Source organism: Anthonomus grandis, chromosome 13, assembly GCF_022605725.1.
Source record: "Anthonomus grandis grandis chromosome 13, icAntGran1.3, whole genome shotgun sequence".
Taxonomy (NCBI): Eukaryota; Metazoa; Arthropoda; class Insecta; order Coleoptera; family Curculionidae; genus Anthonomus; species Anthonomus grandis.
Genome location: NC_065558.1, coordinates 9,004,728 through 9,031,259, shown reverse-complemented (window position 1 = coordinate 9,031,259; position 26,532 = coordinate 9,004,728). Strand labels below are relative to the sequence as shown.

The window sequence follows — 26,532 nt, the reverse complement described above, 5'->3', positions numbered from 1 at the left end:
TAATATTCAAAAAATTATAATGAAATTTATCATAAAAAAATGCAAAATCGACCTGTTAAATAAACACTTTGGTATTAACGAAAATTGAGGTAAATCAGCTCTTTACTAAAATATTTGTTTAAGTTTATTGGCCTTATTCTTGATATAGAAGTTAAGTGTGAATACTAATATCGTTATTAAATTCCTTATTATTATTTGCATTTGCTTATCAAAATTGATACGTTAGCCTACTGTCCAGGCATGAGCAATATAGTGAAGTTAGGCGACCGTACAATCAACTTATATGATCTACAGCGGTTCAGTAACAAAAAAGTTTTCTAATCATTAACAATTTACATCTTTTATTACTCCTTTACAAAGATCTACTTAAAACATTCTATTTTTTTGTTCAGTTTCTGAACGTACATTTTTGTGATAATTATTCTTTACATTATATTTGCTCATCAATGTCGATGAATTAGCATACTATCCAAGCATGCGCGACTATATAAAGTTAGGCAACCTACATGAAGTACAGCGGTTTAATACCAAAAATTTTTCATAATATTTCAATTGAAAAATGTTAAAATTCATCGTGTCTCAAAATTTCGAATAAAATGAGCACTTTTTATTCTATGACCTAAAATCATCAAAATAAGAAAAAAATGTTGATGAATCTCCAATGAAGCACTTGCAAGATGTAAAAAAGTCCGGTCGATTTGTAGGCCGTATGGCCTGAGAAAAACCGATGTAAAGATCATTCTCATATTCTGCTTTCATTGAAAAAGAACTCAATTGAAACAAAACAACTTTTCCATAATTTGTTGGCATAGCCGCTGTATATGTTTGTATATATTTTACCCTTTAAGGACAAATGCGAGCAGTAGACCTGAAAACAAAAATAATGGATAAACTGGACACATTTATATGTTAGTACTGCTTTAATAGTGTGTAATTTTTGTGAGGTTGTCTTCTCACACAGAGCACATTTTAATAAGCAAAATTATTAACAAATGTACATAAATCAACGTTGGCTGAACATTTATTTTCTAAAAAAAAGACCCTTAGCAAACACGAGATGCGTATATATATGGTGAGTTAACCACCACACACCTAACCCACCTAGTGCGACCTTACTCACCACCTAGCGGGTCCAAATTACCATTTTTACATACACTCATTACGGCACACTCCGGTGGGTTTCCACAAATTGCAAGGACACACCGATTCGGTGTTTGTTTACGGTTGGTACTTTATACACGAACGGAAAATCGAGCCGCAGTCGCGAGTTTTACGCGGTACCGCCGCGGTTTGGTCATTTTTCAATCGTTTGGTTGTCCGACAATTAAAAAAAAATTTTTTTTGTAATTGGGTGAAGTGGAACGATATTGCATTACTTTTTTATGGACAAAAGTGCCGCAGGTGTTGTGAAATTGGAATAAGAATTGGGTTGTGACAATGATTACAACAATTTGGTAAGAGAGTATATGTGTAGTCACGTTTTATCCTCGGATACAATCATTGAATTCCCCGTAACTTTATTTGGAAGTTTTCCAATTTTTGTACCTAAAGCAAGAGGCTTGGATAAACGGCTCCTTGTCAATGTTGGCACATATACGGAGGCGACCTTATCTTATACGTTTCTTGGTTACGAGTATGTATAACGTTCAGATTATTATAGTACAAATACCACGATTCTTCGCCAAAAATTGTCAATAGATCCCATATCTAACTTCTTTCGGAAATGTCTTTCAAGTCGAATTTTGTAAAATAATACCCTGAGGTATCGGTCCTTCGACCCGGATTTTATAACATAACACTAAAATACCCGAACATTTTTTACTAGAGCTGCATTAAAAAAATTACTGCTAATGTTTCATGTTATTTTAAACAAGTTCAGTGGTTTTTTTATCATTATAATTATGCAGTCATCGGCTACACGTATCCGTTCTAATTAATTCTCATGTATTTGGAAGTCGTAAAATTTCTTTAAAACCTAAGAAAGCGATCCAGCAGGTTGTAAAAGTGAATATGTTTCTCCATTTGGTCCTTCATGACAGATTGCCAAGATGATTTATTTGGATGCCCTTCAAACCAAGAATGGTTAAGTTCATAGTGTGTTATGTACTAACTCTATTAGGATATCCTATAGGATAACTCTTATTCAGATAAAGATTACAAATAGGGGAAGTCTTTATCTCCAAGAAAAATGCATGTAGGACACTTAGGTAAATGTATTATGCATTTCGGCTGTGTAAACAGCCATTATCAGATACAGAACATTACAAAAAACATATACGTTCACCAAATAAACCAAAAAATTCAAATTTTTTGAAATCATCAAATTTTAATTTTTTATCCTTTGACAAAGGAAATTTAATTTGATATTCCATATAATGAGAATGATTCCTGAAATTAGTAAGAATCCTTCTTTTCCTAAATTCCTTTCGTTCTTTTCTAAAGACTAGACTAACCTTGCATAGTATCTTCATTAACAATTCTTGCTCCTCTACTACGACCAAAAATATCTATTTTTAAATGACCACTGATTCATAGAACTCAAGTTAGAGCTGTAACCTTTGCAGTACTTTTAGAGCTTTATTATATCTCTCTCTCTCTCCCACTCTCTCTCTTGTTCTATTTCTTTAAAAAAAATTATCTTTAGGAAATACCCATTAAAAAAAACACCAAATAGATTTTTACCTAGATAACATTAAAATACCTGTTTCATGTCGGGTCCTTAGAGGCGGATTTGAGAAAAAAATATCAGAGCCTAGGCTCGGTTATAAATAAATGTTATTCTAATTAATTGAGATTATATGGTAATTAGAATTCCTATTTGTAGTTTCGACTGAACTTTTGTATTTTGGGTTTATTGCGACAAAAAAATTAGTATGTATGAGTTTTTTTTGGCGACAAAAAATAAATCTTCTTACAAAATGGTCCTTCGAGCTGGAATCTGTAACTTATAAGACAAAACTCAAGGGGTACTTTAGGCATTTGACTGTGTGTTCTCATAGTGTTTTGCTTCATATGGTTTCCAGCCAAATAGGGTCTTAATTTTCCTTCTTTGTTTTAGATATTGGCCCTTCGAGCCGGGTTTAAGGTTAATTTTATTAAAATATAATTACTGTGTTTAATGGGCTACAAAATTGAACTGTAACAAATTTAACTGAGAAAATGTTATTGTCTTACAAATTTAGCCGGATTGTCTAATTAATAACATGTCATTAAAATACCTATATGAGGCCAAGGTTAAACTGAGCTTTAGTAACCAACTTTGCGTTAATTTTTTATTATCTAAGTAGGGTATTAAAAAGGGGCATTTAACTCTTAGCTTCTTCTACCTTTCATATAGTACGTATCCCTTAAAAGTTGCAATTAATTAAATTAAAACTAAAATTCGTCACCCAGGGACTATAAAGTTGTTTTATTATGCAGTTTGATGACCTAATGAAAAAAACAACAATGAAAATGTAAACGGAAACGCGAACGAATGTATAGGGTTCGCGTGACATTCCGAACAGGAAATAGAGACGCGACTAAAACCGCTCAATCGGAAAACTGACCCGTGGTGCCATCTAACGGAAATGTTGGAACGATAATTTTTTTACCTTAAATTTTAAATTGTGATCCTGTAACAGATAAAACAGAGAGATTAATTATTCTTGTTGGTTAAAATACTGGCTTCTTATTACTGAGAGCGTTGCGCAATGAAAAACCAGTATTTCAAAAAATAGAAACGATTTCCCTATATTATAACTGTCAAACTAAGACAAATGACAATGACAGCTGAGTTATTTTAAGCACTCAGCGTCATCTCTTGCACATTCTCTCTTTAGTATTTCATATCCTATCTGCAATTGAATATATAGGTCCTCACAGACCCCGAAGGGGAAATTTCCTAAAACCACACATACATAATGATCCTTGCGGTAAAGCGCTGACGTTTCGCATAATCCCCAGCGATGCAGCTGACTCTATGGCTGTATTATAGGTTTGTTTCGCCTAAAAGTGTCGCAAATTTGCCAAAATTACGCAGAGTAATAATTTGTCGGGGTCGTTTTGATCATTATTTATTTAAGCAGCGTGTCGCTTCAGCTTAAAACGATGCGACACGCGAATTGTAGCCAGATTTTTCGTGCGACATAAATGCTTTATCATCGTATAAAAGGGTAAAAAAGTACCTTCAGGGTGCGGCTAAATGGACGACAGCTGTCGTTGTTATAAAAATGCTAGAATGTATAACTTTATTGCCGTGACCATAACATCGCGTTACACGTGTGGCAGTCTAAATATGGTTGGGGTTGTTTAGCAACATATGTTGCAAATGTTGCGATATTTTTATTGCTAATTTGACGACTATCATCAAAGAAAAACTAGTCAAATCAGACCAGACAACTTTGCAGTTAACTTTACGCGAAAAATTGAAACTGTAATACTTGACTATGATAAGAGTGAATATTTAATATCTGCAAAATGTAAAAATCGCATATGCGACCGTCAATACAGAAACATTTTATGTAACAATGAACCTAGTTGCATGATTTATTTTATGCCGATTCCGGAAAAGAATTTCAATATGCACACGGGTCACCGGAGTATAGAAACAAATAATATGACAGAATTCTTTGAAATGTTAATAATATGGCAGCAAAAACAAAAAAAGAGGAAATAAACTCCACTGCTGTGCACCGGAAGCATTGCCAAAAGTGTCCGCATGTTTTATTTATTAATGGGGTCGACTAGGGAGATTTAATCTTGACCCAGATCTGATCAGTTTTTTCGGATTTATTTTTTATTAATAATGAATGAATGCGTGAATTATTGACGCTGCAGACGATGATCATCGCTTAAACTTTCAAAAAGTATACATGTAACGTTTATGCAGCAGAAATACGTAACTTTTTAAAAGCATACCTATGCCTGGGATATCCTTAAATAAAACAATCTGATTATTAAAAGATAATTAATTATTAATTATGCTGATTTTATCACATTATCGAGCAATAAGATTTAATTAAATTTATTGGATTTTTGTCCGATATTTTTTGACTTACGAACCATTGTACGCATTGTTGGTTGCCTAATCTATTTGCATGCTATGCATTGATGATTAGGCAGTGGGCTACTACTTACATTAGGAAGGACAAAATTAAAATTTAATAATATTTAAATTTACTGCTACAAACTAAGAATTTTATTTAATTAGCTTTATAACCAATCAGAGTAGTGTTTCGCAACAAGATGGAAGCCAGTGAAATACTTTATGATAGCCAAAAAATTACCAAAAAATACCAACTGATGCCATCATTTATTTTTGTCACTGAAACTTAGTTACATAACAAAATTCCTGATTCAATATTACTATCAAATGACGACTATTCTCTCTACAAAGATGATAGAGACTACCAAGAGGGGAGAAACGTGCATATTTATTAAAAATCACATTTTATCGATCACTGTTTACCCAATTGCATGAGTGAGTATACCAACAACTTTAAAAGTAAGAATAGTCTGCCAGACATTCACTCTGCATAAGAGATACATTGGCAAAGTCTTTCTATGACAAAAGCATGCCAAGCAACAGAGGAATTGCTAGAATGCATATAAAGGATGGAATTGCAAGCAACTAATTACCTACACTCGGACAGGGAAACAGGCTTCGCTTCTAGATTTACTTTTCTGCACAGACAAAAAACTGATTATGCAGTAATTATGGCAACAATACAGATGCACTTAAGACTCTGCAAAAATGGAAAAACAGTGAAGGGGAACTTCTTTAACTAAAAGCAGAAATAACTAAAGCACGCAGTCGGTATGAAGAAGACTTGCTGGAAACAGAGGAGAAAAACTTCTATACATACATCAACCGAACTTTATCAAGTTATTTGTCTGATATTCATGTAAAAGACCAATGAAAATCTTGTCACAGATTCAAGCATAGGAGCTAAACTCCTGCCAAACACCACAAAACTTTCCAATTTTTCCCAATGAAATTAAAACTATTTCAGAATTTAACTCTAGGCATATTACTGAAGAATTAGTAGAGGAGGCAGTAAATGACATGGAAATTGATGCTAGCCCAGGGCCGGATAGCTTCCCTATCATACTCTATTATACTACACTCAGTATAATATCTATATTGACTTTTCCAAGGTATTCGATCGGGTTAACCTTAACATCCAATTGGGGGAAATTGGTGGCACTGGGTTTTCATTGGCAGCTAATATAATGGTTTTCCAGTTTATTGTTTGGTCATGTGTAGCATGTTAAAATTGGTGACTTCTTGTCTGATATCATACAAGGCAATTCAGGTGTTCCTCAAGGCAAACCCTGTTCGCCTCTACTCTTTATTTTATTTGTAAATGATATTACTTATTGGTTTAAGAAGAGTAAAAGTCTGAAATTTTGAAGATCTATTATGAGTCTATTGGAGCAAGAACTGCTGCAGCAAGATCTTGATCGATTGTGTGTTTGGTGTACGAAAAATCAACTGAACCTTAACATTAGAAAGTTCGTATTTATTACTTTTACGCTCAAAGTGAATAGGTTAGGTCTTCCGAATTTACCAATGGTATAACCACTCAGTGTGTCACTACTATCTGGGTGTCCTTTTAGATAGCATGATAACCTTTCTTTAACTATTTTTAAATTAGCTATTAATTGACTAATCAAACGTTTGTCTATGAAACCCTCCAGATACCAACAGATCTGCTATAAGAGACAGCTGGAACTTGAAAACCCAGACCCTTCCTATAATTGGATTTAACAAGTAAAGAATTTATTTTTTTCAAAAATTAATTTTGGCATGCCATTTATATCATTAACGAGTACCTACCTAAAGAAGAATAAAGTCTTGTTGTTGGATGAATTTAAACAGGTTTGTGTTAAAAAAGACCTTGAATTTGCATCTGCTTCAGCATTTCCTCTCTTTTATAGCTGTCTTTTATAGTTTCTTTGCCAAGTCCAGACTGCCAATTAACGTTTTTTTAAGGCTACTTTTGACGGACTTTCTTACTTTATAAATCTTGACGACGCAAATGTAAAGCAGACCTTTCAGCACATATTTTTTGAGTGTGCCCCTCTTCGTCAGGGTCCAATTTCTTCTCATGAAGTTGTATTTGCACAACTTTATATGCTTTTTAAACAACATAATACCTCAAAAAGTTAAACCTGTTGTTCATTACTTTTTAAATATTCTCCGACATATTATATGGTTTTGTCTATTTGTTGACCACATTAATTCCATATCCGTAAGAAGCTCAAAGATACTTCGGCTTGTTCTAAGAAATTGCCAGTATTTTTCTGTGATTGGTTAGTAAGGCCTGTCCTGGAATACTGCTCAGTTGTGTGGTCACCATATTTTCAAAATCACACAGTCCTTAGAACATGTTTAACATACATTTCTCAGAATATGTGCTGTATTTAAGGAGGGCATTAGAATAAAGAACAGTGTGATGGAACAACAGTTAAACTTACCTCTACTTAATACTCGCAGAGAGACATTTTTTATACTGTTTATGTTTAAACTTGTGAAAAGCTGTTTGGATTGTCCTATTATTTTAAATTCGATTAGTTTTAATATAGCTTGAATATAGATTGTTGAAAATCTACTTTAACAACCTTATGCACTTAACCCTTTCAAGTTCTATAAGAGCTTTATCGAGCGCCAGCCAGCATAGCCTCTTCGTCATCACAAGCATGCCCAAAACATATTAGGAAAATTTAATTTCACAGAATAATTCCTGGGAAAATCTGTCGGGAATTCTGGCAAAGTGCATCCCTTTATTCCCCCAGTTCGTTTCATCGCGATTTTCCGTTCACGTGGAGCAATCAGGAACAACGGGACGAGCTGCTTTTGTACTCCACATATAAAACATCCTGTCGTATAATTTCATTTTTAATTTGCAAACTGATAAACGATTAATTTTCGTTTGTTAATATGTCACGGCTGTTGGCTTTAAAGGTCCGAATTGGCAACGCTATAATCGGTTTTCGCCTTGGCATAAATAAACATGCAATTTGTTAATAACTCGGTTCAGTTTATAGAGGAACTTTGATGTGATTAGTAAACGGGAAAACACCAAAGAAAATGTCTAATTTATTAACATAAAATAAAACAATAAACTAATATCGTGCACAAACGCAATAATCCGCAATGATGTCATTAAACATATTAACACGCCAGACAGGTTATTCGTTAGGCTGTTTTTTTGTTGATGGTAACAAATAATTACCAGTTATTGGCGTTCAAGTAATAATCGAAAAGGTAAATAGCATAATACAAAGTATATTTTTTCTTATATGATGTCAGAACCCTGGCTCTATCAGTTACATCAACTCGGGTATATTTAGTTCATTAATATGCGTTAATGTGATGGTACAAGGTGTCAATTTGAAGGTTATTTTATTGGTACGTATTAGTAGATGTTCGTTTCATTTTATAAATAATAAATTTCCCAAAAACTGGTGTGAAATCTGTTTTTGTTAGACTGGCCACTGTGTAGGGTTGATTGCTTTAATGTCAATTGTGGTGGGTTTCGAAATGTCGGCAAAAGGGGGTTTGCCACGTCATATTTACAAGTATTTTGCTGATACGCGGGAGGAAAAAAATTCAAAAAAACTTAATTTTAAATTTTGTCCATCTGTTTTTGTTAGGCTGGCCACTGTGTAGGGTTGGTCTCAAAAGGTAATTTTTATTTAACCCACCTGTTTTTGTTATGATTGCCATTGTGTTATCCAGAGGAGCATCCGGAGGAAAGGAATATACATAAGTTCAGTTCTTTTTTTTCAGTTCTTTTAATTTTGTCTTTTGAAAAATTGATAATTTTTATTTTCACATATTTTTGTCCCAATGCGTGAAAAAATTGGATATTTTTTGGAACTAAAGATAAATGGATCATTTATATTTTTAGTAGAACAAATATGTTTGTTAAGTGTATAAATTTTGGGTACCTTAAAGAATGCTTGGCCTTGCCTTCCCGTTGAGTACGAGGGTGGTCCCAGAGGTACCCGACCCAAGAAAGAAAACACGAACATTTTGGAAAAAAATTTATTTATTTTTCAACATAATCTTCTTTCAGCTCTATACACTTTTCCCAGCGATGTTTTATAAGTTCGATACCCTTTTTATAATAAGAACTGTCTTGCGCCTCGAAATAGCCATTAACTGCAGACATCATTTCTTCATCGTTGGAAAATCTTTGACCACTGAGCCAGTTTTTTAGTTTGGAAACAGAAAATAATCTGAGGGGGCTAAATCTGGCGAATAGGGTGCATAAGGTAGCAATTCAAACTTTAATTCGTTAATTTTGGCCATTGCAATAACGGATTTGTGAGCTGGTGCATTGTCTTGATGAAACAACACTTTTTTCTTAACCAAATGCGGCCGTTTTTGCTTGATTTCTTCGCTCAAACATTGCAATAAGTTCGCATAATACTCGCCGTTGATAGTTTTACCTTTTTCAAGATAGTCAATGAAAATTATCCCTCGCGCATCCCAAAAAACCGACGCCATGACCTTGCCTGCAGATGAAACGGTTTTCGCCTTTTTTGGGGCCGGTTCTCCCTTTTGAGTCCATTGTTTTGATTGTTTTTTTCTCTCAGGTGTGAAGTGATGGAGCCATGTTTCATCCATGGTTATGAAACGGCGCAAAAATTCTGCTATTAAATTTCGCTAAACACTCAATTGAAACATCTTTACGACACTGTTTTTGCTCGAGTGTGAGCAAACGCGGCACCCATCTTGCACACAGCTTTCTCATCTTAAAATTTTCGGTTAATATGCGATGTACCGCACTTTTTGAAATGCCTACTATGTCCGCTAGCTCGCGCACTTTCAGTCGACGATCATCCAGTACCACTTTGTGAATTTTCTTTAAAATTTCTGGAGTCGTCAGCTCATTTGGTCGACCACTGCGATGCTCGTCTTGGCAGCGCGTACGGCCTCGTTTAAACTCTGCTACCCAATATTTTACTGTTGTTTACGAAGGAGCAGACTCACCCAGAGTAGAATCCGGGTCAGCTTTTATATTGGTTTGGCTGAGGCCTTTCAAATAAAAGTATTGTATCACATAACGATGACCAATTTTCTTTATTTTCACAAATTCAGTGAAAACGTTCACTATTGATGGCTGCCAAACAAATACTAAACAACGTGGCGTCTTCAAACTTGAAACATATGCTTTATAGATTGTATACTTTCTAATACACTAATATTTTTCAAACTACTACCCACATCTCTAGGTCAGGCCGGGTACTTCTGGGACCACCCTCGTATATTACCTTCTCACAATAATCGTCTAAAATTTTGCAAAACGAGCCATAGATTAAATAAAGCATGACTGTTAGATGGCGTCCTAAATTAAAAATGGATACATCGTTTTGTTTGAATGATTTATCTTTTAAATCCAGTGATCTTAATTCATGTTTTAACGCTTGGAAATTAGTCCAAAACAATTACGAGAATAAGTGTCTAATAATGCCTGGAATAGAATAAAAAATGACTCAGAGACATGAAATCGAGACATCAAGACGAATTCGAAGTGAAGGCAATCTTAGATGATTTAGTATAGAAGACCGAAGTCAGAACCAAGAATTGCGTATAGCAAATTCCCTGAGAATGTGGCAATACACTGGCGAGACAAAGCGACCACTAGAAGTCAGGATTAAAAAACATCGAAAGTGGACCCGAACAGAAGAGGTTTCCAGATCAGGAATAGCAGAACACACTTGGTCCAACGGCCACAACATACATTGGACAGAATCAAAGATTTTGTGCAAGGAGCAACATTGGAAGAAAAGAAGATTCCTCTTACATGCATACCAAGGAATCTTCTAGGATATTCCTAACTTCTGGAGGCCACTACTTTCATAACACTGCAAGATCTAATGCCGATTTCATACACCTCTACTATATAAAACTGTCGAATAGTTATTAATGTTAGTTTACACTTGATAACAAACCCTGTTTATGCAGGTTGCAGATACTTCCCAACCGAAACGTCGTGCCGAATTGTACAATGGAAGTTCGAAAATTAGATTTTACTTTCATTATGATGTCTTCAAGAATTTGTTTCCATAATTCTTCTTGAGCTTGTGCTCAAGCTTTGCTGGCAGTCTCTCTGGCTTATATTTATCTCTTATAAGGTTACTTTTATTTACTGCTTACATTTCTGTATAGTATATTAAGCATTCTACGCTACTCCAATGGTGTATGCAAACGGTAATGGAATAACTGAATAATCTGGATCTTCTTCTATTATTCATAGCATATTTTCCATAAAAATCTCTGTATTTAAAGAATATTTGATCTATTATGCAATATCTATTGCAAGCCAAACTACCAATAAACTCATCTTCCTCTCTCTTCTTCTAGTATAAACTAGATATATAGTAGAACACACTCAAAGATCTCTAATCTCTAAAATGATCCAACTCTGCCTTATCTAGAAAGATACCTCTTCATTCTGGTGTTTCCCAAGGTGGACACTTGTCTTGCCGTTGATTCCGATGATTTGACAATTTTTACAGAGGTCAAACATATTAATCACTGCTTTAAGCTTCAGCAGGATCTTGCATCAATCATGCAGTGGTGCAAATTAAATAAATTTAATTTAATATAAATAAGTGTAACTCAATAACTTTTCACCGCATAAAAAAAATCAATTTTATTCCCATATAAATGTGTATGTCATTAGGGATATTTATTGTGTTGTTGTAAGATCTGTATTGGAGTATGCCAGTACTGTTTGGTCTATCAGTACCACATCTTCTGGAAAGGGTTCAAAGACGATTCCTAAGATTCATTGTCTATAAGTTGAATATTCCGGTAGATAATATTAAGTATGATGACCTCTATGTGTTAATAGACTTACGAATTTATACAGATTTATATCGTTTATTCGAGAATCTTCGAATTCGAACAAAGTCGAGCGGCAAAATTCGCACACGAATTAAAAAGTGCATTTTTGAACAGCATTCGAAATTTCATTCGCATACGAACATGAAATGTAGTGGCAAAGTAGCAAAGTCAAGTACTATTGGAGGCCATGTCAAACGGGATGAAGACGATAAAGATTTTTTAACCTAACTTAAAATTTAAGTTAAAAATATCAGGGAATTTTTAAGTTTTTTTCATAGTGTTTCTTGGGTTTTTCGAATTTCCCTTTTTTTAACATGGATTCAAAAAATTAAAAATATTGCGGTTTTGTATCGAGTAAGCAAAAGAAAGAACTAATTTCATTTATGGAAGAGCATTCGGAATTAAAGTCGGGCAAGTTCACCCAAGATTTTTCAGGTAAAACTGCACAAGCTTTGTGTATAAAAGTAGCGGACAGATTATAAAATCTCTGGAGCACATAAAGAGCACATCAGTTCCTATTTGCTTAATCTATATAATTTATTAAATTGAGCATCTGATTAGTGAATACATTTTAAACGGGTCAAGAAATGAAGGAATAGAATGAGTACATCCTATTCCTTCTATCTGCCAGAGTTTCAGTCTCTTCCAGTGCAGCGACGACGTTTCTTTACACAAAATTGTTTAATCTTGCCATTTGATTTTTGGTAATTTTTTTTTTCAATAAACAAGACAAAAACACTACGAAAATACTTAACGAACTCACACAATTTAAAAAAAAAACAAAGCTAGTTTAAAATCAAAACAAGACAAGTGGCAGATTCAAATTGAAAATCGCACACGAACTTTGAAATTCGAATGGTATATACCCATTCGAGACACCGCATGCGAAAAAGTTCGCATACGAAGCGGTCGAAAATACGAACATCGATTTTTAATGGGAAATCCTCTGATTTCGTATACGAATCAAATTCGAATGGTTTCAAAAATACGGCTCCTGTATTTAAATTACTGAATTGTATGATCAATTATCCTAATCTCCTTGCACTAGTTAATTTTCATGTACCGGTTAGAAGAAATAGATAAGTATGAGGTATTTATATAGATATACGTTATTTTTTTCGTATTTCCAATTTTAATAAAAATAACGTTGTTTAGATCGTACACAACGCTATTTTCTTAAAATTAGGTGAATACGAAAAAACATCGGTCACGTTTTTTAAAAAAAATATGATACAGTTATTAGTATAACAGCTTCTCTTTAACATATTAAATTTTAGTTCTAAAAACGTCAGCGTATTAAGCCAAACATTTTAAAATCATTAATATCAATAGTTATTATTTTATTACCTACTTTTACAGATGATTTGCGATTATTGAACCAAAATTGAAATACTTAGTTTGAGTAAGTATTTCAATTTTGGTTCAATTTCTAGTCGTATTTTGGTAATACAAGTATGGCATATAATTAAATTGTTTTTTTATTTTAAACATACCAAAATTTTCGAATTAACTTTTCAAGTTGGATAGAATCTTCAATCTAACCAAATCTTATATGTATTTATTTCAAAAAACGCCTTTGATTTAAACTGAACTACTGATATCTTTATTCTAAATATCTATAGTAACAATTTAATTCAATTGGATACATAAAAATGAATCTTTCACATGTTATAAATAACGATATGTGTATTTAATTTAAATAAAGATTTTATATTAAAAAAATTTAGTTTGGAGATATACAAAGCTAAGATAGCCTTATATTAACATTATTTTGCTCAAATTGAGTATTTTCTTTTTTCCGTGTAAAGTAAAAAGAACTCGATAGTATTATCTTATAAATAAAAGACCCATTTTGCCTTTAACTACCTCATAAATCAAGGCTCCAATAAAACCCTTAATGCGAAATGTATTATACTGGATAAAACTTAAAAATTCATAGGGTGTTTTTTTTTGGGAGGTTATAAATATAAAAGCGTCCGTATAGCATGATACTTTTTTCTAGTGAATTAAATTATAATGATTTAAAATTAATAGAAAGCAAATGCGTGCTTTATGGTTAACTGTAACGAGTAAAGTGATTAATAATTCATTTAAAGAAACTAGGCAAATTAAACTAATTTCTGGGGCAATTAAGTTTTAAAAAAAATCACCTAAAATACCTTTATATATTAAGGTTATTAATATTTATGTGAATGCGACATGCGAAGTTGATAATAAAATATCTTCATGTCAAGTTTAATAAATTAGGCTAATGAGTTCAATTTTGCTAATAGCGCCACTGACTTTATGGAAAGGCCATTTTATTTTACCACCCTAGTTTTATGTTCGAACATCATATTTAAAGCACATAAGGCCGGAAAAACTCGACGGTTTTAAAATGAGGTTTGGATGTCATAAAGTGAAATTGACACTGGATATTTCCATAAACTTTTTAGAATAATAATACGGGTAGAAGTCTAGGGAAAGAAATACATTTTTTCAATTTTATTTGCTCTTCTCAATACTTTCAAAGATATTTATGAGAAAAATAGAACAAAGCAGTTTCGTCCTGAGAACATTGAAAGGCTAGAATTAGCATGCCGTGGAACTATATATGGGCAGTTTGTTTGCTTGCAACATCTCTGATGCAATGATGCTAGATGCTTATTTAGAAATGGCAAAAAAAGCACTCTATATTATCATTAAAGTTTTTCACTTATTTTGATAAAAAAGAAATAATAAAATTTAAGAAGATACTCTACAGGGTGTCTACTATAAAAACCGCCAAACTTTAAGAGGTCATTTGCAACAAAAAAGTCGTATAACATTTTTTCGAAAAGTTGTTAGTTCTTCTGGTATTTAACATTGTTTGATTTTATCAAATTTCTTTGTTTTTAGGTAATACGAAGAATATCTCCGTCCGTTATTCTTACCACCACAGAAAATTTAGATATACCACCTGAAAGAGAATTAAATTTGCTATAAGATGGGTATATTTAAGTTTTTGAGTAATTTTTTATACCGGGTGTTATCAGAAGTTAAATGTAACATTTGGGAAATGTGCAAAATCAGTGGTATCTTTTTCGTTGTCGTTTTTCTAAAATTTGGTAAATAGGGACATGTTTTTTTTTTAGCAAAAGCTACTGCATTTGCTTTCCAATGATATACAGTAGACTCGCGTTATACTGAACACGCTGTCTAGTGAACTATTCTAAATAGTGAACAGACATTGTTTCCTTAATGTATTCTGTCAAGTGAACAAATTGATTCTCGAAATAGTAAATCCAATATTTTTATTGGATATTAAACGGTTTGTTTCTTTTCGGGCAATTAGTTTTCTTTAGTATTTGGGTGCAGTAGGTCGCGTCACGCCGCCAGAATAATTATGGCAAAAATTAGAAAGGATTTAACCCTAAGCGATAAAGCCAAAATATTAGAAGAATTAAAGAAAGGTGTCGGAGTGACCGTTTTGTCTAGACAATATGGTGTTGCTAAATCCACTATATGCGCGATTCGTCACAGAAGGATAAAGATTTTGAAACGAGTCAACAGTACCTGGGACTTTCACAGGACCTGGAAAACCGAAAACTTTGAGACAATCAGAGTGTCCTAGAATGGAAAAAACTTTATATAAGTGGTTCTTAAAAACAAGGGAGAGAAATTTTCCGGTAACTGGTTTAATGATCCAAGAGAAGGCCAAGTTACTTCACAGTCAATACAAGGAATCTCCTTCTTTTAATGCGAGCAGTGGTCGGATGCAAAAGTATAAAAAACGTTTTGGAATACGCTTCCTAAGGATTTCAGGAGAAAAATATCCTCAGAACCCGAGCTTGTTGATCCTTTTAAAAGAACTTTACGCCTAAATATAAATGAGCTTTAGCTAACAAAAGAACAGATTTACAATGCCGATGAAACTGGTTTGTATTGGAAACTTCTGCCCGGAAAGACATATGTAGCTCGCGAAGAAAAAACTGCGCCAGGTAGGAAAACCGAGAAACAAAGAGTGACTTTTCTAGCATGCACAAACGCGGCAGGTACTCACAAAGTTAAACCATTAATTATTGGGAAAGCAAAAAATCCACGTTCGTGTCGAAATTTTAACTGTGCCGTCCATTATGGAAACTCCAAAACTGCTTGGATGACGGCAGTAATTTTCAAAGAATGGTTTCAGCGAATGTTTATACCTGAGGTAAGTTTTGTCATAGGAAGACGTTTTAAATTTTAGCCTCTTTGTATCTCGAGAATTAGAAAAAATGGTTTCAGTCCTTTTGAACTACGATTTTTACAAATTTACGCCCTTTTTTTATTCCTTTTAAAAATTTAAACTGCACATTATTCTAGCATTTGTTCTTGTCTTAGGTTACGGAATTCCTACAGAGCCAAAACCTTCCACTTAAAGCCATGCTTTTGTTGCAGAACAGCTAAGAAGTGATGATGGTTCCATTTTCACTGTTTATATGCCACCTAACGTTACTCCGCTAATCCAGCCATTGGACCAAAACGCTATTCGTCTGACAAAACTATTTTATCGAAAAAATTTGTTATCACAAATTATTGGAACTAACCAGGATATCGGAGATGCTCTAAAACATATTTCGTTAAAATTTGGCTTTGGCGTGGAGAAATTTAAGGCCTGAAGTTATAGAAAAATGATGGCATAATTTACTTTCACCATTAGCCGACGAAGTTGACGATGCGGAAGATAACATCCCCTCAAGTATTTTACGGAGCCGAATAAGAAATGAAGACATTGACACAGTGAGATCAGAAATCATTACTTTATTGCAGACTTTTAATCCAGAAGTTCATATTCAACCTATTGATGAATATGAACGAGTGACAACAAATTCGGCAATAAAGTCGATTAACAACATCCTTCAATGGGCCGAAGAAAATGAAGATAAAGTGGAATATTCTAGTATACTCGTTTTACAAAACTTAAGGAATACGATGGTGCAAACAGGACTAAAAACAAAAAAGCAAACAAAAATTACTTCATTTTTTGAAAAAATAGATTAGATTGCCGTTTTTTTATTTTAATTACATATGTAATACTTTTTCTGTTTCGCATTAATAAAGTTAGTTTTCTAAAGACAAACGTTGCTTTAATACGTACATTAAAAAAAAAATTGTTAGAGTCAACAAATCGATATAGTGAACTGGATGTGCATTAATTAGTTCACTATATCGATTCACGATAGCTATTTGTTTTCACAGCAATATCATGGGCAAAAGAAAAAAAACCACAAAAATTAAAAATTTTTAAATTTTATATTTCTTGATATTTTGAGCACCAATGCGGTGAGTACTTGTAGATCTATCTTCCCTAACACAACAAATCCACAAATTTCCATTAGAGAAACCCTAAACAAATAACACATCGCGATATTCATTCTTTAAGAAAAAAGGCAGGTTTTCCTTCTTTTGTAGATGGCAATGAATCTGCAAAAGAAGGAAATTCACAAACCATGTATTACTTGTTTTTAAAACAAAAGCATAGATATTTACAATTTGATAAGAACTATCACTAAGTTTTCACTTCGACTTAAAGTAGTTAAATAAGAAATTTGATTTAAACGTGCCTAAATAAATAATGCCTAGTTTCACAAACATTGAATATCGGGATATCTTATTTATTTACGGTGTCGCAAATGGAAACTCGCGAGAGGCAGCCAGGGAGTATTCGCTTCGTTTTCCTAATAGACGGCAACCCCATAGAGGTACATTTGCAGAAGTGTTCAGACGCTGTGGGGAAACTGGTTCCTTTCGAGGTTTGCGGATTAGAGACAACGCTGGAGACAAAAACCTGCGATTATGAGAGCTGTTACAGAAGATAGATCTAAAAGTACTCGCCGCATTGGTGCTGCATTAAGGATTCACCATTCCACTGTACATAGAGTTCTAAAAAAAAAATAATTTGCATCCGTTTCATTTAAAAAAAGTCCAGGATTTATTGCCAGTGGATGGTGAGGTGAGGCAGGTCTGTAGGTGGTACTTGAATAAGTTGCAAGAGTGGGGAACAGATCAAATATTTTAGACAGATGAAGCAACATTTACAAGAGCCGGAATAATGAATTCAAGAAATAACCATATATGGCATACAGAAAACCCTCATGCGACTGTTGTTTCACATTTTCAGCATGAGATAAGGGTCAACGTATGGATAGGATTAACGAGAGGTCACCTTTTCGGGCCTGTAATACTTCCTGATCGGCTCAATTCCAATGAGTTTTCAAATTTATTAAATAATAACCTTATTGGCTTTCTGGAAGAAATCCCCTTAGTCGCTAGACAGGAACTTTGGTTTCAAATGGACGGATGCCCAGCCCATAATGGCAGAATTGTGCAAAATTCCTTAAATCAATGCTTTGGGGAGAAATGGATCGGAAGATACGGTCCGGTAAGACGGCCGCCCAGAAGCCCTGACCTTACGCCCCTTGACTTTTATGTCTGGGGCACATTAAAATCTAATGTTTATAGTATTAACATTAATTAATCGAATTAGTGTGTGTTGCAATGAAATGCGACAAAAACGCGTTGAACTTGAACGGGTTGTTGATAGTGTCAGAAGAAGATGCATCAAATGTATTGAACAAGAGGGAAGACATTTTGAACAATTTTTTATAATTTTAGGTTTGTTTAATGAAATTTTGATTTTTTTAATTTTGTATAAGAAAATCTCATCCATTTTTCACAAAGAGACCGACGTATACAACAGACGAAAAACAATAAAAAACACAAAGTCACGGTCTCACAACATTTACTTCATTGTTTTTCGTCTGTTTTTAATTTTGGTCAATCAAGAAATATTAAATTTGAACATTTTCAATTTTTGTGGTTTTCTTTCTTTTGCCCATGATATTGCTGTGAAAACAAATAGCTATCACAAAAGTAAGTATATCATTGGAAAGCATATTAAATGCAGTAGTTTTTGCTGAAAAAAAAATGTCCCTATTTACCAAATTTTAGAAAAACGACAACGCAGAAGGTACCACTAATTTTGCACATTTCCCAAATGTTACATTTAACTTCTGATAACACCCGGTATAAGAAATTACTCAAAAACTTAAATATACCCATCTTATAGCAAATTTAATTCTCTTTCAGATGGTATACCTAAATTTTCTGTGGTGGTAAGAATAACGGAGATATTCTTGTTTATATGAAAAAAAAAACAAAAAAAAAAGTTAAAATCAAAAAATGTTAAATGCCAGAAGAACTAACATCTTTTCGAAAAAAATGTTATACGACTTTTTTGTTGCAAATGACTTGTTTAATCACCTCTTAAAGTTTGGCGGTTTTTATAGTAGACACCTTTTAGAGAGATTAGAGAAAAAGGCAACAACATCGCAACGCCGCTCGATCGCATTGTTCATTCCATCGACACAAGGAATCTTTACCAGTGACGTCGTCAAAAAATATTTACATGACAAATATTTATTAATAATAGATTATGATTTAAATTATAAACACTATTACCGTTTATAATCTCTTTATGCGTTTTTTAACCTACTTCATTAGAGTAAAGGTACCTATCTAATAAACACTTCCATATTTTATAATTATTATAGATTTCTTAAATAAGTTTTTAGTATTCTACATTCATGATGACAGTATCATGATGTTATGGCAGTATCGGTATTTAGTTTTGAAAAGATCGGCCTTTTTTTATGGTGTGCACAAAAAGCACAAGTTTTTACCATCGTAACAGCTCACAAAAACATTGATGAGACGTTTTACCTTTTACAACCAAAAACTACAGAAAAAACGCAGAACTTCACAAATGCCGAATGTAAACACAAAGCCGTTTAACAAGATGACATTTCGTAAGATGACATCAGTTTTTGTTTGCGGTGTTGCAATTACAAATTTTTTAGAAGCGGTTTTAGAAGTAAGAATGTTAGTATTTTAACACCAATAAGTTAAATTAACATTATTATATTATGCGTTGATATATAGCTAACAATTTCCTCTTTTGAAAATGTGTGTAAGGTTGACAACAGAGAATCGATAAACATGTTTGTAAACAAAATACCCCCTTGCCTCTGCGCACGTGTTCAAGTCAAACAAAGTTGTTGTTTACTAATTCTAATCTTTCAATGTTCTAAGTAAAAATATATGTTATTATAATTAAAGATCATAAAAGCTCAAACCAAAATAATGCGAGTCTTAGTTTTAGACCGTAAATTAAAATGAAAATATACACACAGAAAAATCCCGATGGATTTTTTCACATTTTGTTGTGTAAAAAAAAATGTTTAATTTTAATACACAATTGTTAGATAATATCTCACAGTCCTGTATAAAAATTCTCAGGCATTTTGTATATGTTTTAATGTGTATATTTTATACAATTATTGCATATTAAATTAATACACCATAAGTGGATATTAATTATTAAGATAATGTGTATAAATATTCTACATTTTTTTTTTAATTCAATGCAGTTTGGTAAAAAATCTAATAACCAAGTATATTTTTACTACAATTTTTAATTATTTTTTTATTCTGGCTTGTGTTGATTTTATTTACAATTGTGTAGAATAAAAACGATTCTTGCTAATAGCCCTTCACAATTATAGAATTTTAAACTATGTATTGGGTAGTTATAATACACAATTGTGTATAAAGGAGGACGCGCCCGACGCCCTTGCCTTTGCCGCTAGAACTTCGTTGTTAGCGTCAATGTTGCCAGATTCAATATTAAACAGTTGTAAAGGTATGCATCAAAATTTGCAGTCGATTTAAAGTTGTTAATTGAAAATAATTTAATAGGATATTTAAAAATAAGCCCAATCAGCATAAGTTCTTATTTTATTTATTTAAATAATATCGTGATAATAACACGCGTAAGGAAAAAGGAAACGTAAATTTTTAATTGGCGGTGTAATCTTTAAGATACATTTGATGGCAGCATTGCTATAATTCCCAGTGCCACAGGTGGTCAACTGTTCATTCTTCACCTTCAGTCCTTCAATCAGTCGGCCGGCATTAATTTGTTTTAAGGTTTTTTCGTTTCGTTAAGTGTTAAAATTGCATAAGAAAAAAATGGATATATTCGTTGAAGATAAACTTAAGGAGTGGGGTTTATTGGACCAACTCCAGGAGCAGTTTGTAGGTAGGTAATTAGGTAAGCACCATATTTTTTTTGCATTTATTGTATAACTTGGAATTTACTGGATATTTTGATGTTTAGACAGGTAGCTGGTACCTATTTAGTTTTTCAGTGATAACTGATAACTTTACAGTAGAATAGATAAGTAGGTATACTTACTTTTTTTACATCTTTTTTATCTTTGTACCTATCCAATTTTAATGTAGAGGTCGGTTAAATTTGTAACCTTTATTGCATTTGTATTTCAATTTGTATTACAAAATGGTATCTACTTAATCATAGTTTGGATATGTTACTATGGTAATTAAACTATTATCAACAAACTAAAAATCTTTTAAAATTAAATTTTAAAAATTTCTTAAAAATTACCTAGGCTATTACTATTAAAACAAATAATTAAGATTTTTTTTATTGGATAGGAAGGAAGGCTCCTGTAGATATATCGTGTCCACCAAGATCCTCTAAACTTACATGGAGCTACAAAGGAGGCAGTGTAAAATATCTATGGAAAAAACTTAGGTTTGAAACGATTGAAGAAAATATTTAATACATTGCTTTAATGTATTAATGGTGGAATTTTCGAAAATATTTCATACTATTAAATAAATTGTTAAAATAAAAAAACAGCTTTTTTTTATCCTGTTTTTCCCAGGCTCAGTAGAATTTATTATTACACAGATTTATGACGAAATTCTCTAAAATGTATTTTAAATTTTTAAACAATTTGTTTATTTTTTTTATACAAATATATTGATTATTTTTAAATTTTTATGAATATAAATACAAAACATTGTAATAAAAAACTCCAGTTCTTATGTTAATTTGATATACAAACCTAAAATAAGTAACCTACACTATATTTAAATTTATAAAACAATATATAGTATTATTATACACAATTTGTAATAAAATTTAATAGTTGAAATGAAAGAAAATAAAATATATTGTTAAAACAACCTACACTAACGTGTGTATTTAAAATGCACAAATTGTGTTTTTTTCCTGTACATACCATGTTAAAAAAACACTAAGAGTTTGCTTTTTTACTGAATAATTATATTAAATAAATATAAAATATTGTCGAATTTAAGTACACAAATAGTGTACTATATATACAATAAAATAAATCAAATTGATACATAATTTGTTGATTATAGAACCACAGTTGTTTAAACACAATAGCATAGAGAAATTCTACACAAATTGATTCTGTACCATTTCCAGAATCAAATTGTATGTAAAATCTATACAATTGTTGAATTTTTATTCACCTATTTTTAAGAGTGTATATACTGAGAAATATTCCTTTTAAAGAGTCTTTCTCCAAATAAGAATAAATATAAATAAGAATATCTAATTACTCCATTTGAAAATATGCTTTTTTCTGTGTACTTTCAGAACCGAGAAGGACGCATGCATTAACAATCTAAAGTTGAATATAAACCTCTCGTCCACGAAAGCGGATTATCCCAGGACGAGCAAGTCATCAAGGGACAATTTGTTTTGGAGACTGCAGAAATCCCAAGAAAGGTAAAGAAATAATATTATACTTATATCCTTGCAACTCATCGTATTATTATGAGGCTTAATTGTTGATATATTAATTTTTCTTATTATAAGCAATGAAGTACCATATCACCCTAGAATTCTTATCAATATCTGTCGAAAGGAAAAGTACCGCAAAAAAATCCTAGATATTATATAATTTTAAAAACGTAAAAATAAAAATACTAAGGGCACATCATATATGGGTCAACCCAAAACTATATTAAAAAAGCATCTGGTGCAAGAAGTGCGGGCATGCTTTAATTTTAATCAAAAGAACCGGCTTGTTCCATAAAATTCAGCCAAGCAAATATTTTCTTTTAATCGAATTCGCTTTGAGGCCGAATTTAATTAAATCGTTCCAAGACTTTTTAATTAACAATCTGTATATTTCAGGAAATTCGGTAGTAATTTTATGTGAAATTATCCCATATACATATGTATTTTAGGTTCTATTAATCAAATGGAAACAACTGCTCTGTTGGCTCTTCTAACCAAAATACGCAATCCAATCTGAATCTAAATTGAGCTTTTATTACATATTTTGATAAATTCCAGGCCCAAATAGTAGTTAACGAACGCTTGTGCATGCAGTAAATTCGATGCTGCGAAATAAACTTTATTCATAAAAAATTCATGAGATTATCCTAATTTGAGACACAATCAGAACTCTGGTGAAACCCTTTCAGTTAATAATTAATAAATTCTAAAGAACCACTTAATTAAAACTTTCTCTCCCCGCTGGCAGTGTTTTATGCTTAATCGAAGGAAATATAAATTATATTTAAACGTTAAATTTTCTGTCTGGTTTTTAGTTTCAAGGGCAACAGTCATATTCCATTAAGTCTATTTATAAACCGCAAATACTCCTATGGAGGAAGAGCAAACAAAACTGACAGAAACTTCTCCAGAAAAAGTCTTGAGCAAACATGTCCGAAGAGGTTTACCAAAAAGGGCTTTTGTATTGATTCTATTTTTTTGTGTTATAAATAATTCTACAGGGTGTCTCAAATTGCAGAGTCCAGTGTTTACTTAGAATAAGCCTTAATTTTCTTTATAAACATATATTGAGAAACGCGGAGGACATTTTTTTCATTCTATTAAATTATTTAGTTCCAGTGGTCGTAATATTTAAGGAAAAGCCAATGAACTGTCCTTGTCTTATGGATTATATGTTCTTGAATAGGCTGTAAATTTTGAGAGGAACCAGAAGTTCACATAAGGATCCTGATGGTTTTTTTAGAGCTTCATCTAGAGTTATCAAAGGCCAAAGAAATTCAAGTCAATTAGTCTTCTTGGTTTTACGTTTTGGACTAGGTCTAAAGACATTGAGCTCGTTTTATCACTCTCTGAATTAAATGAATAATTTTCTTAAAAGGTACAAGAGTCTCATCTATACAGATAAACTCGCCAGGGACAATTGGAGACTGAAAATTCTCCAATAGTTTTGTAACAAGAGGTGTTATCTTGTACAATCTGTCACCATCAGGAACGGTTTCGTTGTTTGCAAAATGCCAAGTTTTTAACAACAGTTGAAAACGATTTCTAGGCGTAATTTGTTTTATAAAGTTTAAGTATATTTTGCTTGTTGACCAATATGAGGAAATTGAAGGTAGTTCCATCTCCGAGCGGTCTGTGTTTTTCCAGCTTTGAACACGTGCATTTCGTGATTAAACACTGAACTTGGGCTTTTTGTTGTTCAGCGTATATATTTGTTTCTCGAACAAATAAATCAAATTTATGTCGTCAGTAATTATTAATTTATAAAATTCATAATATGGAGTTTGGTCATACAAATCATAAAGATGCGCTCGAATGCCAGGATTGGTGACTGTAAATAAAAAATTTTTCATGTGCACGCCAGTTACATCAGACCAAAAAAACAAATCACTTTCATGTTCTGCTAGAGATTCATCCAGCATGGTCTCATCATTATAATTGATATTTCGCTGAATGACACTCTCAATAACTTCGTCAATATTGTTACCTGGTATTGACGTTTGCGATGTGTTGTCATTAGCTTGGAGTTCTTTTGCAAACACTACTCTTTTTGCGGAAGTGCTGGGCATATCAGAGGGAGGAGAAAAAAAACTCGCGTTTCTTCTCAGAGCTATTGCAAATCCTAATCTTTTTTCTCGGTGTTTCTGGATCCTCTTCAGAACTGGAAGACTCAGAACCAGAAGGGTTATATTCACTCATATCCGGCGAAAAGTCATCCTCACTCGCAGAAAGCACTTCGTCCCATAATGTGGCTAGATTCGTGTGGCGTATTAAAGAATATTGTAAATTCTAACTGGAGCTGATATTCGTGGTCATAGATTAGATCCTAAAAGGCGATCTAGGAAACTCAGAGTTCACTCTCGAAAAATGACTGATTAATGAATGAATTCTGTGCATATTTGGAGGTATTGATAGGAATCAAGAGTCTCACTCAGGTTATCGGCGACAAAGAACTTGAAAATGCTAATGAATCATATTAGTTTCACGTCTTGCGCTAGGTGTAAAGAGTTTAACCTTTGTTATCCTTATCTGAAGAAAATGAAGAATTTCCGTGCAGAGTAAACGTGGTTTTTATTTTTTTACTCGAAAACCTTACCTCTTACGAACAAAAGGCAACGAATAAAATTTGCTCCAAACTGAGAGGGGATTTTAGAGATAATTTTTGTTTTTGGAAAAAACAGTGGCGTACGATTTTTTTTCCCAAGAATATTCAATTAAAAACCCCATACGGATACCACTGACAAAAAATCTTTCAGATTAAACTGGCTTTCGATACCCCAAACCCGTGTACAAAACTTAAGTCATAAATACCTAAATAATTTTGATTAATAATTTGTTTGTACTTTTCAATAATATATACATAGGCGAAATTTAGCCAAAGGTTAATCTATTTAACTTATTCATTACTTTTCCTAATCTGTATAAATTCTTTAACAAATACTTACTTGAGTTGTACTTTCTTATGCTGACGATACTGTGGGCATTTTTGTGGGTGAAAAAACATCTTTAGGTTTAACATTAATCAAAAATTAGCTAGACTCTTTTAAACTTACATTAAATGTTGACAAAACTAACTACATCGCTTTCTCCCTAACCAACGCCAATCGTCCCAATTTTTATAGCATCCAGGTAAATGGATTGAGAAATTCTAAACGAACAACTTTTGATATTTGTTTACAAAGCTATTGTAAAGTCTTTACTGAGTTTTAGAATATTAGACTTAAATGTAAGTGACAACACACTGTATTTGTCACTAAAAATGAGGAATATCAAATGTGTCCGTTTACACCAAGGCTCGTGGTGATTCTGTCTTTTTGTCAACGATGTCGAATCCCGTTGATGCCAGACCCTATCGAATTACCACTTGGACTTGTCTGTGTTTATATAATAAATTTTAAGATAAAGCGGCGCTGTTGTGCCTAATTCTAATAACATAGAACATACAAACTAATTTATAATATATTTTAACTGAACGCTAACACTGAGTTATGCTATAATAGTATGGGGAAGTTCTTACGAAAATGCATTAAAACCTTTAAAGACAATCCAAAATTACATGCTTAAAATCATTTTAAGAAAGGATAAAGTGTTTCCAACATAGCCACAGTGAAAGAATACTGGCAATTCGATCTTTATATATTTTAAGTGTTTGTAAACTTTTGAGTCATCTTCATGCCTTGGATATTTTTTATTTGTTTTATTAAGGATAGAAACGTTTATCAAAAACTGTTAATTTAACCCAAAAAAAGAGTAGATTTTCTATTAGAATAATTTTTTTTTGAGAGATCAACAATTTTTCAGAAAATTAAAATTTCTTAATCAACTTATAGTTAAAATATTTTTTTTTCTCTCTAGGTCTACCCAAAAAAGCGACAAACACAAACGGGGAAGTTTAGACAACGTATCCCAAATCCCATGGGACGAACAGTGTAGCCTTAGACGAACCCGTAGTTTCGCGGTTTCCCGAGAAAATTTGTTTTACAGTTTGGATTATCTGGAGAGTAACGGCCGCAGGCCGCAACTTATACCCAGGGCGAAACTTGTCGAA

General features: G+C 32.7%; 1 protein-coding gene and 1 long non-coding RNA gene across 2 annotated transcripts in view; one reads left to right on the top strand and one right to left on the bottom strand.

Annotated features, from left to right (window-relative positions):
• The window catches only part of LOC126743512 (calcium uniporter protein, mitochondrial), a 98,416-nt gene that overhangs the window by 59,770 nt on the left and 12,114 nt on the right, over nt 1–26,532 (bottom strand). The gene's annotated exons all lie outside the window — the stretch shown is intronic.
• LOC126743513 (uncharacterized) lies at nt 1,191–26,356 on the top strand. Its single transcript, XR_007662896.1, has 3 exons — nt 1,191–1,454; nt 22,338–22,469; nt 26,340–26,356. It is a non-coding gene; the product is annotated as an uncharacterized LOC126743513 (long non-coding RNA).